This window comes from Chiroxiphia lanceolata, chromosome 9 (assembly GCF_009829145.1).
Source record: "Chiroxiphia lanceolata isolate bChiLan1 chromosome 9, bChiLan1.pri, whole genome shotgun sequence".
NCBI lineage: Eukaryota > Metazoa > Chordata > Aves > Passeriformes > Pipridae > Chiroxiphia > Chiroxiphia lanceolata.
This window is the reverse complement of record NC_045645.1, coordinates 29,303,808-29,319,060: the sequence shown is the minus strand read 5'-3', so window position 1 is coordinate 29,319,060 and position 15,253 is coordinate 29,303,808.

The following is a 15,253-nucleotide window of genomic DNA, read 5'->3' as shown; positions in this document are numbered from 1 at the left end:
GGATGAGTTTTAATGTCCCTTCCAACCCAAACCATTCCAGGATTCCATGTTGCACCAGGCCACTGACTCAATGGCACAGAAACAGGAAAGTGTCCTGGACAATGAACTTGCAACTAGCATTTTAACTCTCTTTATCTCTTGGGATAATTAGTGCCCTCTTTGTACAGCACTGGAGCATCTACAGATGGAATAATAACAAAAATAATAATAATACAATAGCAACACAGTAATAAAATGCAATCATAATAAGACAATAATAATACAGATAATCCAAATAATCCCTTCCCTCTTTCAGCTCTGGTTCCAAGCAGCTCCAGGGCACGAGAACTGGTCATGGAATTGCAGAATCCCTGAATGGTTTGGGTGGGAAGGGACCTTCAAGCCCATCCAGTGCCACCCCCTGCCATGGGCAGGGACACCTTCCACCAGCCCAGGTTGCTCCAAGCCCTGTCCAACCTGGCCTTGAACACTTCCAGGGATCCAGGACAAGCTGTGGGCACATCCAGCATTTTGGGCCATGCAGTGACTCAGCTGGAGCTGCTTTGCCAAGGTGCACTTTGAATTATTTGGGATTAACAGACTCTTTGAAAGGCACGAAGGAAAATTCCACCCAGAGAGAGAAGTGTCAGTGTCAAGACAGTCCAACTATTATATTTACTTCAATTCTAAGCAGTTCCTTCATTTGATAGAAAGTTCTGGTCTTTGATATAGTGCAGTTTTTACCTTTGCCATACCTTCAGCTCTTGAAAGAATTCTGTTTGTGTCAGTGAGTTGTGACATCTTTGCTTCTGCAAGAAGTGACTTTGTTTTAATCATTGGCTGACTGGTGGTGAGACCCCTGAGCACACAGAAGTTCTTCACTACAGCAAAACCAAAAGTTGGCTACTTAAAAACTCAGTTTAAAGTCTTTCAGTAAAAGAAAGTTCGCTCTAAAAACTGCAAAACAAAGTAAAAGTGAATCCATTAGGCTGCCACAGGTATTGCTGTTTCTATTGCTGTGTGATCTTAGTTGTCAGCAAAAGTATAAATACTTTTGGGAGACCCAAATTCTGCTTTCAAAGCTCACATAAATCCATGATTTGTGTTATTAGCCATTCTTGCTGACCCATAAACTCTGTGGACTGGTTTTTTTTATGCCCTGCCATGGGGGGAAAATCAGTAGTTTTAAATATATTAAATGGAAGTGATTGATCTATTCTAGAAATATAAAATAATAATGTTTGAAGTGACAGGGAAATCTGGGGGAAGTTCTGAATGATAGTATATACTAATGTTTAAATATATTATGACAATCCCTCTTTAAAAATCAAACTGCAGCTCTAAATCATGTTCTGATAGCTCTTATTATCTGGAATTATGCTGAATTATGAACAGCCATTGCCTGGGATGTGGATATAGATATACATGGGGTTTAATTCTGCCATTGGTCAGTGTTTGGAGATATTTCAGTCAGAACTGTTTTCACACGTCTGGCAGAAACCCCTTCCCCTATTTCCCGTAGGTCAATGCACATCCAAAGTATATATTTATGTCCTAAAATCTATTAATTGTCCTGAAACTTGACTGGCTGGAATTTGAAAACTTGCCTTAAGGATATGGATGCCCAGCTCTCATTAATTTTAATTCGATTAATTAATTTGGTTGCTCATTTCCCATTTTAATTTCAATAGCAATTGGGCATCCGAATCCCACAGGCAGGTTTAAAAATATCAGCCAGAAGATAATGAATATCCAAGGGAAGGGAATTCCACAGCAAGTTGGAACTTCTCAGCTGGAAAAGTTCTTTTCAAGAGCCTCTTTGATGCTTTGCATGGTCAGGAGTCAGAATCTCCCAGAAAAAACATGGATCTGAGAGTTCTTCAAAAGTCAGCTTTCTTGCATGAGAAAAACACTAAGAAAATGTTGTTTTTTTTTTAAAGCACCTTTCGTGTTACTCAACTTTCATTTCACGGAAATTTCAAATAATTAACAATAAACGGTCTGTTTCTTTCTGCTGCTGTATCTAATATCTTTCATAAACAAATATTCAGCACTTATTGTCAAATTTAAAGCTGGTGACCGAGTCAACAGGAGCTCTTATTAGTCTTAACTCTCTGAAACTCTTTTCTCTATTTTTAGATCTTGTGGAAAACAATATTCCTTTTTCTTTTCATTTACCTCTTTCGTGTGCAATAGTGGAGAAATTCAAGCCCTCGATTAGCAACTGAAAAAGGAGAGCAGTTGAAATGGCAAAATAAGCAAGTCAAACCTCCCTTAATTAATTTTATCATTACCTTTTTTTTTTTTAAAAAAAAAAGCAGTTTAGTTTCACAGGGGAAAATGTCACTTAATCATGCTACATTTAATTGGAACAAATAATTAGAGTGAAATATTAATCTTTATGCACTGAAGGCCCATTTCAAACGTGATCAGTGTGGATGGAAGCCAGGCTGGTTCCTGCACTAATTTGGGGTGTAACCTGGATCAGGTGTGTTTCCCAGGAATACATGTCCAGCATTTGTACCTATTCCAAAGCTGGAAAGAGCTGGAACATAAAATCCCTCATAACTAAGCCCTTGTGGATGAAAATTCCCACTGTGGGAGCCTGGAGGGAACATCAGGATGGAGTTTTCAAAGTGTGTACTGTCAGCATTCTTTGTCAATCCCATGTGGATTTTGGCCACTGAATTCCATGGAAAGCAGAGTTTCCCAGTGCCAAGAGCTTCTAAACAATTGGATTGATGCAATCATTGTGATGGCATCACTCAGTTTTTGTTGCACCCACCAGTTTCCACTCCAAAACCTTGTGTTTTTAAATTGTAGTGAAGATGGATTTGTTGTTCTGGGTGGCTCAGACAACTATGAATTATACATGCACATAATATTTAATTATCTTGAGTAAGTATGGCAATTTTCTGGAATTAGAGATGGATTATTCCATTCAGATCCCAGCAATTGAACGTTATGATGTCTGTCAGTTTGTAATTAGCCTTGAATCTCCAGCTATGGTGTGAAGCTCTGAAATCCTTGGAAGTCCTACAAGTTGAGGAGTCTCCTGGGGCACAGATGTGTTCCTCCTGGATGCCCACGGGGAGTCTGAGCCTAGGAAGTTCATTCCTAACTTCTTCCAAGCTCCTGTTTGCCTTACCATGTGGCCTTTCGGGCTAAGATTCCAAAGCATTCACTCTCTGGGTTCATATTTAATAAAATTTGAAATGTTCCACTGTAACAGGCCCCAAAACAGGTGCGTGTTTTGTAAATATGGGCTCCAGACTTTCACCTGAGCACAGCACCCGACCTTATGCAGCTTAACGAGCTCCCCAAGTTTGGGAATAAATAAGAACACAGTTCTTTTTGCTTGTGAGGAGTGCCCAGGAAGAGATGATCCCTGTTTGTTGTGGAAAGAAAGGGTTAGGCTGGATATTAGGAAAAGGTTCTTCCCCCAGAGGGTGGTTGGCACTGCCCAGGCTCCCCAGGGCAGTGGGCACAGCCCCAAGGCTGCCAGAGCTCCAGGAGGGTTTGGATAACGCTCTGAGGGACAGGGGGGGATTGTTGGGGTGTCTGTGCAGGGCCAGGGGTCACACTGGATGGTCCTTGTGTGTCCCTTCCAGCTCAGGACATTCCATAATTCTGATACCTCTGTGTGATAGTGGGAGAAGGGGAGAGAGACACACACTGAGAACTCACTGCTGCTTGAGCTGAGCTCTCCAATTTTGGGAAGCAATGAGAGCACTGAGTCATTTCCTCCCCAGTGTCACTGCACAAAAGCTGTCCAACGTTTTCCTATTAAGAAAAAACTCTTTCCAGGCACTAATTTGCCACGTGGCTCAGTAACAAGGCTCAGCTGAGCATTTATCACCTCTGCACTCAGAGCAAGCTTTGCTCATGTTTCCCTCTCTCCCTCCTTTGCTCCCTTTCCCTGCTCCCTGGTTTCCCAGGTGTTTCCTTTTCCTCTGGAAGGCTGTGGCTGAGCGTTTCTCCCGGGAATTTGGCAGTTTGCAGTCAAGGTGTGAGCAGAAAATGGGGGGGGGGGGGAGGAAAGGGGAGTGGAAAGGGAGAAAGCTCATCTGAGCTCTTTGTGAGAAGCTTTGGAGTTCAGGCTTTCTGTCAGGTTCCTTTGACAGGAGTCAGAACTCTCTGAATGGATAAAAGAGGAGAGAAGAAAAAAGCAAGACTGAGGCAATTTGAGATGGTATCCAGTGTGTCTGAGTGTGAGAGATCACTCAAAGGACACATTTAATTTAAGCAATGGTTCTGTGCAGTGTATTAACCTTTCCACCCTTCCCACCCCCATGCTGAGCACTAACTGGCTTTTCTTGGATTTTCAGAAATATCTTTCCAGCTCTGCTGCACCATTTTTAATCTCTTTGAAGGAGAGGTGTTATCTGTTACCTCTTTGGAATCATGCTAATCCACCTGCTCTGTCCCCCAGTGAGGAAGGTAAATATGGATTGTGAGGGGGGGTTAATATGAAAAAAGCAGGGAGGTGGGAGGATGGAGCAGCAGGAGTCAGCTGGGCTGGCAGCAGGAAGGATGGCAATGATGGAGTTAACAGGGCAAAATGAGTTTGAAGGAACTTGTGGCTGTGTGGGTCAGATATTGTGCCAGTGGAAATGTCACAGGTGTGCTGGCTTTGGTGGATCTGTGCCCATTTATTGCAGCAGGAAAGTTAGGGATGCTCTCTAGTACTAGTTAATTAGGACTCCTATCCGTGCATGGGAATGACCCCTGGTTTATATTCCCTTCTTTTCTTGTCTGGTCTCACACCTGACTTTTGTAAAGCCTCCTGAAACACTTGCTGGCTTTATCTACCGAGTTTGGCTTGGTCAAGACATAAAAATTACCCTCTCTCATTTAGGATTTGAGTAACTGAGTTTTACTTAGAATAAACTGGGCTTTAAAATGACTTTTCACGTCTTTTTTCTTTTTTTAATTAAATTACTGGTATTTTCCATTTTCCCTTTCAGTTAAGCTGTAAAAAAAAAAAGAAAAAAAAAACCAAAGAAAACCCCAACAACAGAAACTGGGTTTGCTGAAGTTTGGCAAAACTGGATGAGCTTTAAGGTCCCTTCCAACCCAAACCATTCTTTCAGGTCCAGCAGGAGGTACCTTCGTGTGTTACAACAATTACAAATAACTTCAGCTGTTTCTACACTGTACATAAGGAACTTCATAGCTATTCCTTTCCAGTGTAAAGAGTGAAAAAGAAGCTGGAAAATCAATGTACCAGCAGCCAAATCATTATATTTGTGACTGTAATATTACGAGTGTGCTGAAATTATGGCACCAGAACTCCCAGTCTGGAATAATTTCTATAATGCATGTTAGGAACTGGTGTAATAGTTTCAGATAGGGAACTGGGAAAAAAATGACTCGATGTATTTTGGAGCAGCTGCAGTTCCTCCTGACTTGGTGTAATAGATAAGTTCAGACACTTCACTCCTGAAAAAGTAGGCCATGAGAGTTTTTTAAGGGGCTCCACCACAGAGCCTTTTCCTCCATGACAAATAGGGCTGCTGCTTCACAGCAAAGCCACAGATGACAAACACTGACAGCAGTGCCCCGAAAAAGAACAAGCTGTGTAATTTACTGTGGGACACCCTCTGGAATGGGGTGAAGTTCCATCCAAAAGCTGTCACCTGGGCAGATTGAGTGACCTCCTGCGATAGGAAAGGTTATGAAATAAAGAAATGTATCTCACGACTCATTAATCTTCAGACAAACAGCCCCAAGTATTTCTGACTGCTGGTCGCAGGCACCAAAAAGTGTGAGAGCAAACAGTTCTGTGGAAGTTTGTGGGGAAAATAAATCAGTGTTTTCGTAAAAAAAAAAAAAAAAAAAAAAGACTTTGTATCTTCTTTCTGAGACGGAGGGACTTTGATCTTTAACTACTTACAAATGAATCCAAATCGAGTTTGGGGCTTTCTGAAGTTTGCAGAAGTGATTTGCATTTCAAAAGACCCTGCAGTAAACACCGGTTAAGGTCCCAAAAGTCTTCTAAGAAGATGATTAACTTGAGAAATCCTTTGTTAATAATTAGTGGGGTTGACTCCTGGGTGAAATCACAGATGGGAGGAAAAATTCGTGTATCATCGTGCACTGGATTCTGGACTTTGAAATTAGTTTCTTTTTTAAATCACAATTAGGTATGTGAGGGAACATTTACATTTGAGTTCAGAGAAATGTAAAGAAACCACCTGAATAATGTTACAAAAATGTACTTTGCTTTCCTGTGAGCTCTGTAGAGACACAGGAATTAATAAGCAATACAATATTATTTTTATACTGTTGATATATTATGGATCAAAATTCTTCTTAAACACTATGAGTCATAGAACCTTTAAGTCCAACTTTTTTTTGTCCAGGTACTACCATGGCCACTAAACCATATTGACAAGTACCACCTCTACATATTTTTTGAATACTTTCAGGGATGAGGACTCCACCACCTCATGGGCAGCCCCTTCCAGTGTTTAACCACTCTTTCAGTGTAGACATTTTCCCTAATATCCACCCTGAACCTGCCCTGGCACAACTTGAGGCCATTTCTCCTCATCTTACCAGAAACAAGACCAAACCCTTTGTTCCTCTCTGAGGGACCACCTGAATGCAAGGAAAGAAATGTCCAACAGATGTGAGGTGGCTTCATGAAACAGCATTTCTATAGAACACCGTGGGTATTTAAAAAATCAGAATAAATAAAGGCAAACCAAAATTAACCTCCACCCGAAGGGCTCAGTCCCTTCCACATGGGAGAGCTTCCCTAGCTGGGGACGTGGGTGGGGTGGGATGGGATGAGACTCTGAGTGTCCTCTACACCACCCCTCTCATTTGGAGCAATTCCAGTCACAGAGGGCTCCTCAGTGCCTTTCCTGCTCCAGCCAGGGATATCTGCAAGGATGGAGATCCTCCAAGGATGGAGATGTCCCAGGGATGGAGATGTCCCAGGGGTGGAGATGTCCCAGGGATGGAGATGTCCCAGGGGTGGAGATGTCCCAGGGATGGAGATCTCTCAAGGATGGAGATCTCTCAAGGATGGAGATCTCTCAAGGATGGAGATCTTCCAGGGATGGAGATCTCCCAAGGATGGAGATCTTCCAGGGATGGAGATATCCCAAGGATGGAGATCTCTCAAGGATGGAGATCTCCCAAGGGTGGAGATCTCTCAAGGATGGAGATCTCCCAAGGATGGAGATCTTCCTAGGGATGGAGATCTCCCAGGGATGGACATCTCCCAAGGATGAAGATCTCCCGGGGTGGAGATCTCCCAGGAATGGAGATCTTCCAGGGATGGAGATCTCCCAGGGATGGAGATCTCCCAGGGATGGAGACCTCCCAGGGATGGAAATCTCCCAGGGATGGAGATCTCCCAAGGATGGAGATCTCCCAGGGATGGAGATCTTCCTAGGGATGGAGATCTCCCAGGGACAGAGATCTCAAAGCCTCTCTGGGCAACCCGTGGCAGTGTTTGAGCACTCACATGGTGGAGAAAAAGGACATTCCTTCTATCCAAGACATTTCCTGGGCTACAGCTCCTCTGTGTGGCCTCTCACACTGGTGCTGAGGGCACCTGAGGAGGTCCTGGCTCTGTCTGCACTGATGTCTCTGGGAGGCAGCTGCAAACAGCAGCCAGACCTGCTGCTGAACCTTCTCTGCAGGCTGAGCTTGTTCTCTCAGCCTGGCCTGGAGCTCTGGGTGACAATTCTGAGCCCTGAGGGCACCAGGCCCTACAGTTCCCTTCCTGAGGAAAGGGACCCTTCCCTGAGCAGGGACCTCCCCGTGCTCCCAAGGAATGCTGTGGGAATGTTTGGAGCAAAGTGGATCAGCTCTGTGGCAAAGGCACCCTGTGTTTCATCTCTTCCCTCATCCAACTGCCTGAGGTATCAACACAACATGTGAACCTCTTTATTCAGTTGATGTGAATCATTATGACATCTCTAAAATCACTTTTATGCTATTTATTGTTATTTCAGCTGAGGTTCTGATCCAGCTTTCATTTCCCACTGGGGCAAATACAGCTGCAGGCCAAGCTGTGTCACATGTGCCTCGCTGCCTGATGAAAGTGGGGACAAAAATCTTGTTTTTCTCATTTTTCACGTTGCCTTCCTCCCCACAGAGCCACACTCCTTTACTGGGAAAGAGTACTGGAGAAAGAAATATTGTTATTTTGGATTAGGCACCTAAAAATCATTAGAATAATAAATAACATCTCACATGGACTAGAATATGCACCACAGTTCTGTAACAACTGAGAGGGGAAAAAAAGGCTGCAATGTGAAGTTGGAAAGGCCACTGAGGGGAATTCCAGAGGTCATCTTATTTATCCATCTTTCCTACACCAAAGAATAAATAAGGGAAAACAAGGGGGAGCCCCCAGGGGCCTGCTGGTGCCCTCAGGGACATGGTGGGTTTAATGTTTCTGTCAGCTGGACTGTAAGAAGAATTGAAATAAAAGAGAAAGAAAACCAAATTCCTCCTCCTTATTTTGTGGGCATGATGTTATTTTGTGGAAGCCATTTTGCATGAATTATTCTGTAAAATAAAGATAACAATGATAATAATAATAGTAATAATAATAATAAATAGATTTTTATTTCTCTAATGCTCTCAGGCACATGGTGGAATTGTTGAGGTATCCTGTGCAGAACCAAGAGTTGATCCTTTTTGGGTCCCTTCCAGCTCAGGATACTCTGTGGTTCTATGAAATACATTTTTTAATTCCCCTTTGAGCTGGTATATGTGTTTTACCTGTAGTTAATTAGCTCTACTTACAATTTCCATGGAATGAGGATAAGGAGTGGGAAAGGTCATGCCACTCAGCCCATCACTTCTTTCCTGAATCAAACCCTGTCTCCTTCATCCCGTTCCAACTGTTTAGAGACTGTTATATATCCATACTTTTTACATGAAATCTGGCTTATTTCTCTGTGAATTACCTGAATTAGCAGGGGTTATTTGGTTCGTGTGGCCAGGTTTTGGCAGCAGGGGTGGTCTCTGTGAGAAGCTGCCAGAAGCTCCATGTCCATGGAGCCAATTCCAGGAGGCTCCAGGACAGACCAAGGTCCATCAGGAATGACAGTGATGCCTCTGGGATGGCGCGTTTTAGAAGGGGAAAAAAGTTATCATGCAGATGAAATTGCAGCCAGAGAAGAGCAGAGTGGGAATATGTGAGAGGAACAGCCCTGCAGACCCCAAGGGTGGGGCAGAAGGAGGGGCAGGAGGTGCTCCAGGAGCCAGAGCTGAGGTTCCCCTGCAGCCCGTGGGAAAGCCCACGGTGAGGAGCTGTGCCTGCAGCCCAGGGAGGAGCAGCGGGGTGCAGAGACCCCCCTGCAACTCAGGGAGGAGAATCGGGGTGCAGAGACCCCCCTGCAGCCCATGATGGAGCAGAGACCCACCTGCAGCTCAGGGAGAGATATGATGGAGCACAGACCCACCTGCAGCCCATGAAAGGCCATGATGGAGCAGAGACTCCCCTGCAGTCCAGGGAGGAGAATCGGGGTGCAGAGACCCCCCTGCAGCCCAGGGAGGAGCCCACAGGGAGCAGGGGGATGCCCAAAGGGGGCTGTGACCCCCTGGAAAACCCTTTCTGGAGGAGGCTTCTGGCAGGGACCTGCAGCCCCTGGACAGAGGAGCCCATGTTGGAGCAGGTTTGCTGGAAGGACTTGTGGTCCTGGAGCTGTGCCTGAAGGACTGACCCCATGGAAAAGTGAGAGCAGCTCCTGGAGAACTGTTGCTGTGGGATGGACTCACGCTGGAGAAGCTGGTGAAGGACTGTCCCCCGTGGGAGGGACCCCAGGGGAGCAGGGGGAGGACTCCAACTCCTCTCCCTGAGCAGCAGCAGAACAACCTGGGATGAACTGACTGTGACCCCCATTCCCATCTCCCTGCACCACTGGGGGACAGGAGGGACAATTGGGAAGGAGGGAGGGTGGGGGCAAAGTGTTTTTAAGATGAGTGTTATTTTTCATTCTCCTGCTCTGATCCTCTTATTTCTTCACTCGTGAATCTTTGGTTACATTTACTCTCCTCTCTCCAGTTGCAGAGGGTGGCTTTGGTGGACTCTTGGTGTCCAGCCAGGGCCAACCCACCCTACAGGGGTTTGTAAAGGACAAGCAGACAAACAATTCACGTTGTCAGTTGTCAGGGTCTCAGGTCTCCCAGCTCTTCTTCTGGAGATCAACCATCACCTGAGCAAGAGTTTCCAATTGGATTAATTACTGCCCAGCACAGCAATGTGTTCTGCTCTGTTGAGTGAGCCATCTGCTCTTCCTTTTCAGCTTGGTTGGCCTTCCAGAGTGAATTATTTCTGAATTAGGACTGCAAAGAGATCGTGAAATTCCCGTGGAATTGTGGCTGACTCCTCACAGTGGTCCCGTTCCTGCAGGTTGTGTTTGCAGCCCATGTTCCATTGCCACGCTTTCCTGGAGTGCCACATGAACCAGGAGCCTGACAAATGCAGCAGCAGCCATTTGTTCTCTCTGCATCCAGCTGGGTAGTAGTTAAATGGTTCCAGCCCATTGAGATCTCTCATGCCATGAAGAACAATAATGTCTGGACTTCTCAGCTGGAAACTCTGGGCCACTTTCATTTGAATGTCCTGAAAAGTCAGTCTCCCTGCAGATTTAGTCTATATTTGTTAGACTTGATGGACGTGATTTTATAAGTGTATTCTGTCAAATCACTTCTGCCTTTCCAGAGTCCTTTGCAATTTGAGGCTTCCCTGGTGAGATATACATGGCAGGGGGCTGGAAGGAGATGATGTTCAAGGCCCCTTCCAACCCAAAGCATTCAGTGATTCTTGATATATTTGTGAGCCAGCACAGGTGGGGTGCAAGCACAAAACCACAAGTGCCAAAAGTGAATTTATTTTCATGACCTCACCAACCAGGGGGTCCCTGAAGCAGCACCAGGACAGAGGCACACAAATGAGGACAGAGGAGGATATCCAAACCTGCTGTTTATCAGGAATTAGCACAGGAATTTACCACTGTGGGCTTGGATCTTTCCCACAGCAAGGCAGGAACCTCAATCATGGTCTATGTGGTGCCTTTGAGTTGACATTATCTAAACACAGCTGTTCTACTTGTGCAACACATAAGGACAAACAAAAATCGGGAAGATATTCATGTGTTCCAACACTCAAAAATTAGGATGATATTTGTGTCTTAGAACTGGCACCCACCAGGACCCCCAGGGCCCTTTCCCATCACTGAGGGTGGTTATTCATGATACTCAAAGAAAATGAGCAAAACTCAGGGAATTGAGATTGTTTCCTCAAGCATCAGAGCAAGACATCTTTGGCTGGGAAGTATCACAAGTTTTTCTGTTAAACCTAAATAGATTCTCATTTTACAGCCTGGAACACTGTGCTTTTGTGGAATAAGATAAATAGGCTGTAAAACACTAAATAAGACTCCAAATATTATTTATCACCTCGTGTCACAGTAGATACATTGCTAGTGGCCACTTATTAGAATCTTTGAGCTTATGCAGCAAAAATAAGGGAAAATAGAATAAATATAGCTGGAGGGCCTTCCTTTTGGAAAGGGATAATCTGCAGTAATTGGCTGTGTATTTAAAGAAGGCTCCCTCAGGTATGACTGGTATAAAAATATATTCATGAACCTTTCTCTGAAACCTTTTCTCAGGTACTGACAGAATCAAAATAGTCCATTAATTCAATAATAGCTGATTTAATAAGGTCTTATTGGTGTTCCTCATAAACAACCTTTCCTAAAATTAGCATTCACATAAAGCTGTGCATGTCATTTTAACAGGCAAATATTTTAAAGGAAGATGAGGTGTTGTTCTAGAGTGCTTTTCTTCATCTTAAAAATATTCCCCGGGACTCTGCAGTGCCCCCACTTAAAATGTTCCCACTGTTCTCAGGAGTTCAAAAATGTGGCTACAAATGAAACATGACACCATTAGATGCAAAATAAAAGTGGGTGTCCATGGGAGCAAAGGTTTGGTTTGGAGTGGTTTGAAATGGGAACTGGAGTCAGGACAACTGTGAGAAGAACGTGCAGAGAGTGAGGGCAAAGAGAAGCTGAGGAGTCAGCTGGGAGAAGGCCATGGGCTGGAGGAGGAACACACCCAGCACAGCCTGCCTCAGGAACTGCCAGGGTTCTGCAGGGAATCTCACTAGAAGGTTTCCTTGGGTGGAAATGGAAAAGCAGGCAGAGTCTCGTACAAGAACGTAGAAAAAGGGACAATCTTGAACTTTTCCTTTTTAATAAACTTCAGAGACAGAGGCAGAGGCAGGCAGGGCAGAGGCTTGGGAGGGTGGGCAGTGCTCTGCTGAGGGTGCCCACAGCTCAGTGCTTGGAGCTCATACCCACACTAAGTGAATCATAGAATCACAAAATCATGGAATCAGTTGGGTTGGAAGGGACCTCTGAGATCATCAAGTCCAACCCTTGATCCAACACCGCTGTGGTTCCCAGCCCATGGCACTGATGCCACATCCAGTCTCATCTTAAAAACCTCCAGGGATGGAGAATCCACCACTTCCCTGGGCAGCCCATTCCAATGGCTGAGCACCCTCTCTGGAAAGAAATTCTTTCTAATGTCCAACGTAACCCTCCCCTGGCACAGTTGAAGACCGAGCCCTCTTGTCTTGCTGATGGTTGCCTGGGAAAAGAGACCAACCCCCACCTGGCTCCCTCCTCCTGTCAGGGAGTTGGAGAGAGTGAGGAGGTCTCCCCTGAGCCTCCTATTCTCCAGGTTGAACAGCCCCAGCTCCCTCAGCCTCTTCTCATTGGACTTGTGCTCAAAGTGGAAGGCAGCCCAGCCAGGCAGAGCCTCCTGAGGAGAGATCAGAGCTCTGCAGGGATTGGGAAGCCCAGGAAAACACTGGGATGTGTAACCCACCCCAGCACTGCCCCAGTCCTTTGGCTCTGCCCCTACAAAGGCCACAGTCACTACACAAGAGCAGGAGAACTCCATCCTCCTCTGGTTGGCCACGTTACTCACACCAAAGCTCCAGAGAGGAAGACCTGGAGAGCAGGAGCGAATTCCACAGTCCAGCTTTGGTGTCACATTGGTGCTGAATGTTGGAGCAACACGTTCAGCTCCCTGAAAGCTTCTTTACTTTTCTGCCTGAATCACTTTTGCTACCTGTAAACCAGGACTGCCACCTTGTTCTTAAGCTGAAGGAAACTTTCCTGGCTCCAGCTGCTGTGAGGATTCTGTGGGCATGAGGGGTTTCTTGGCTGCCTGCACTGGCAGCCTGGATGGAAGCTCTGAATGAGACAGCATTTTGTTTTGCTGTGGGAGGTAATGTAACTTATTAACATGTCAGGTCACTGCATTCTGGGTTTAACTGCCTCACAAATGAGTGTTAGGGCTACAAATAACATAGAGTTACAGAGCAATGACAAATTTACAGCAATGCACAATTAAATGCATTATTATTAAAAGTCCTGCTAAAGTTGTTCAAATTCCCAAGAAAGCACATCAACAAACCCTGGAGAGATGTTTAATTTTGTTATGTCTTCCTACGCACTGACCAGCAGCATAAAGTAATGAATGACTCTGTGACCAAAAAAAATGAAGAAAGAGGAAGAAAACCTGATCTTCCAAAGTAATTACACAATATCTGTGGAGGGCTGTCTAAGGTGCCCAGGTCTGTCAAGGATTAATGACATGTAGGTTTTCAAAATGCCTTGAAAACCAGCCCCACAGCAACAGACTTTCTCCTTTTATTCTTATTATAAAGCTGATCCAAAATGGAACATGAAACATTGGAGTACACAGGTCTCTGCATATAAATATTATAAATGGGAATGAATATCAGGCTAATTTGTCAGACAGGGAAACTATGAAATGATCATTTTTCTCTTTTTTTTTTTAACATCTTCATTTCAGGACCATATAATTGGGTAATGTAGAGCTTTGGATTCATATATCTCAGAGTCATGAGGTACCTCAAATGAGCACACTGTCCCCTCATGAAAAGTTTTCTATGACTTTCTTGCTGGTAAGCCAGTTGTGATCCCTAATTTTCCTCATTTTTGCTGGCATTACTTACTTGTAGGTTCTGGAAATGGTTTCATCTCAGACAGGGCAAGGAGGCAGTCCTGAGGCCCAAGTTTTGAAAAACACACATAAAATGCCGTATTTAGGGATATTTCCCTGTGTGTATTAAGCAGTGAGCTCATCCAGGTGAGATAAACATGTATCCTATATATCCTATTCTTATCCAACCTTTATTCTGACTTTAAACGTGAGGAACTGTGGAGGAAAAAATCCATCAGGAACTGGACACGAGCTTTCCCCTGTCAGCCTTTGGCTGAGGGAAGGTGGATGATGCTTTCGTGATTCATCTCCCCCTGCAGAAATGTTAATTTTTCCCAATCCCACATCCCTTCTCACCGATTCTATGTGTTTGGGAACTGGCAGTTTTCCAAAAGAGCAGATATTGGGTGTTTTAGGAGGGAGCTGGAAGCCTGGGGTGAGGGGAGGAGTCAGGACCTGTCCAGAGGATCCAGGATGTGCCCAGTGGATCCAGGAGGTGCCCAGTGGATCCAGGAGGTGCCCAGTGGATCCAGGAGGTGCTCAGTGGATCCAGGAGGTGCTCAGTGGATGCAGGAGCTCTGCAGTGGATCTAGGAGCTGCCCAGTGGATCCAGGAGGTGCTCAGTGGATCCAGGAGGTGCTCAGTGGATCCAGGAGGTGCTCAGTGGATGCAGGAGCTCTGCAGTGGATCTAGGAGCTGCCTGGAGGATCCAGAACCTGCCCTGTGGATCCAGGAGTTGCCCTGAAGATCCAGGAGCTACCCTGAGGATCCAGGAGCTGCCCAGTGGATCCAAGATCTGCCCTGAGAATCCAGGAGCTGTGCAGTGATCCAGGAGCTGCCCAGAAGATCTAGAAGGCTTTGGGCTCCTTGAGGACACTGTATTAGATCCTATAAATCAGTTGGCCTCAAACACCACCAGTCTGGGGTTAAGGCATGGCTGGACATTCATCCCAGTCTTCCTTATCTTTTCTCATGATCACAGCTCAGGGAGTCCAGCCTGGGAAAAGCACTTTGTAACAGATACTAATATGTTCTGGTAGAGCCCTGCAAGGAAGGTTGGAACAGGAACAGGAATTTGCCCAGAAATGCAGCAGGCAGTGTGCAGTGAAATATTAAGATGGATTTAAAATCTGACCCCTTTGGCCAGTGCAACAGGCACTGCTGTTAAGTCAAGCTTAGAGCTGCAGTTAATACAACTTCACAGCTGACCCTAAGGGGATCCTGACCAAAATCACATCAAAAATCACCCTCAGCC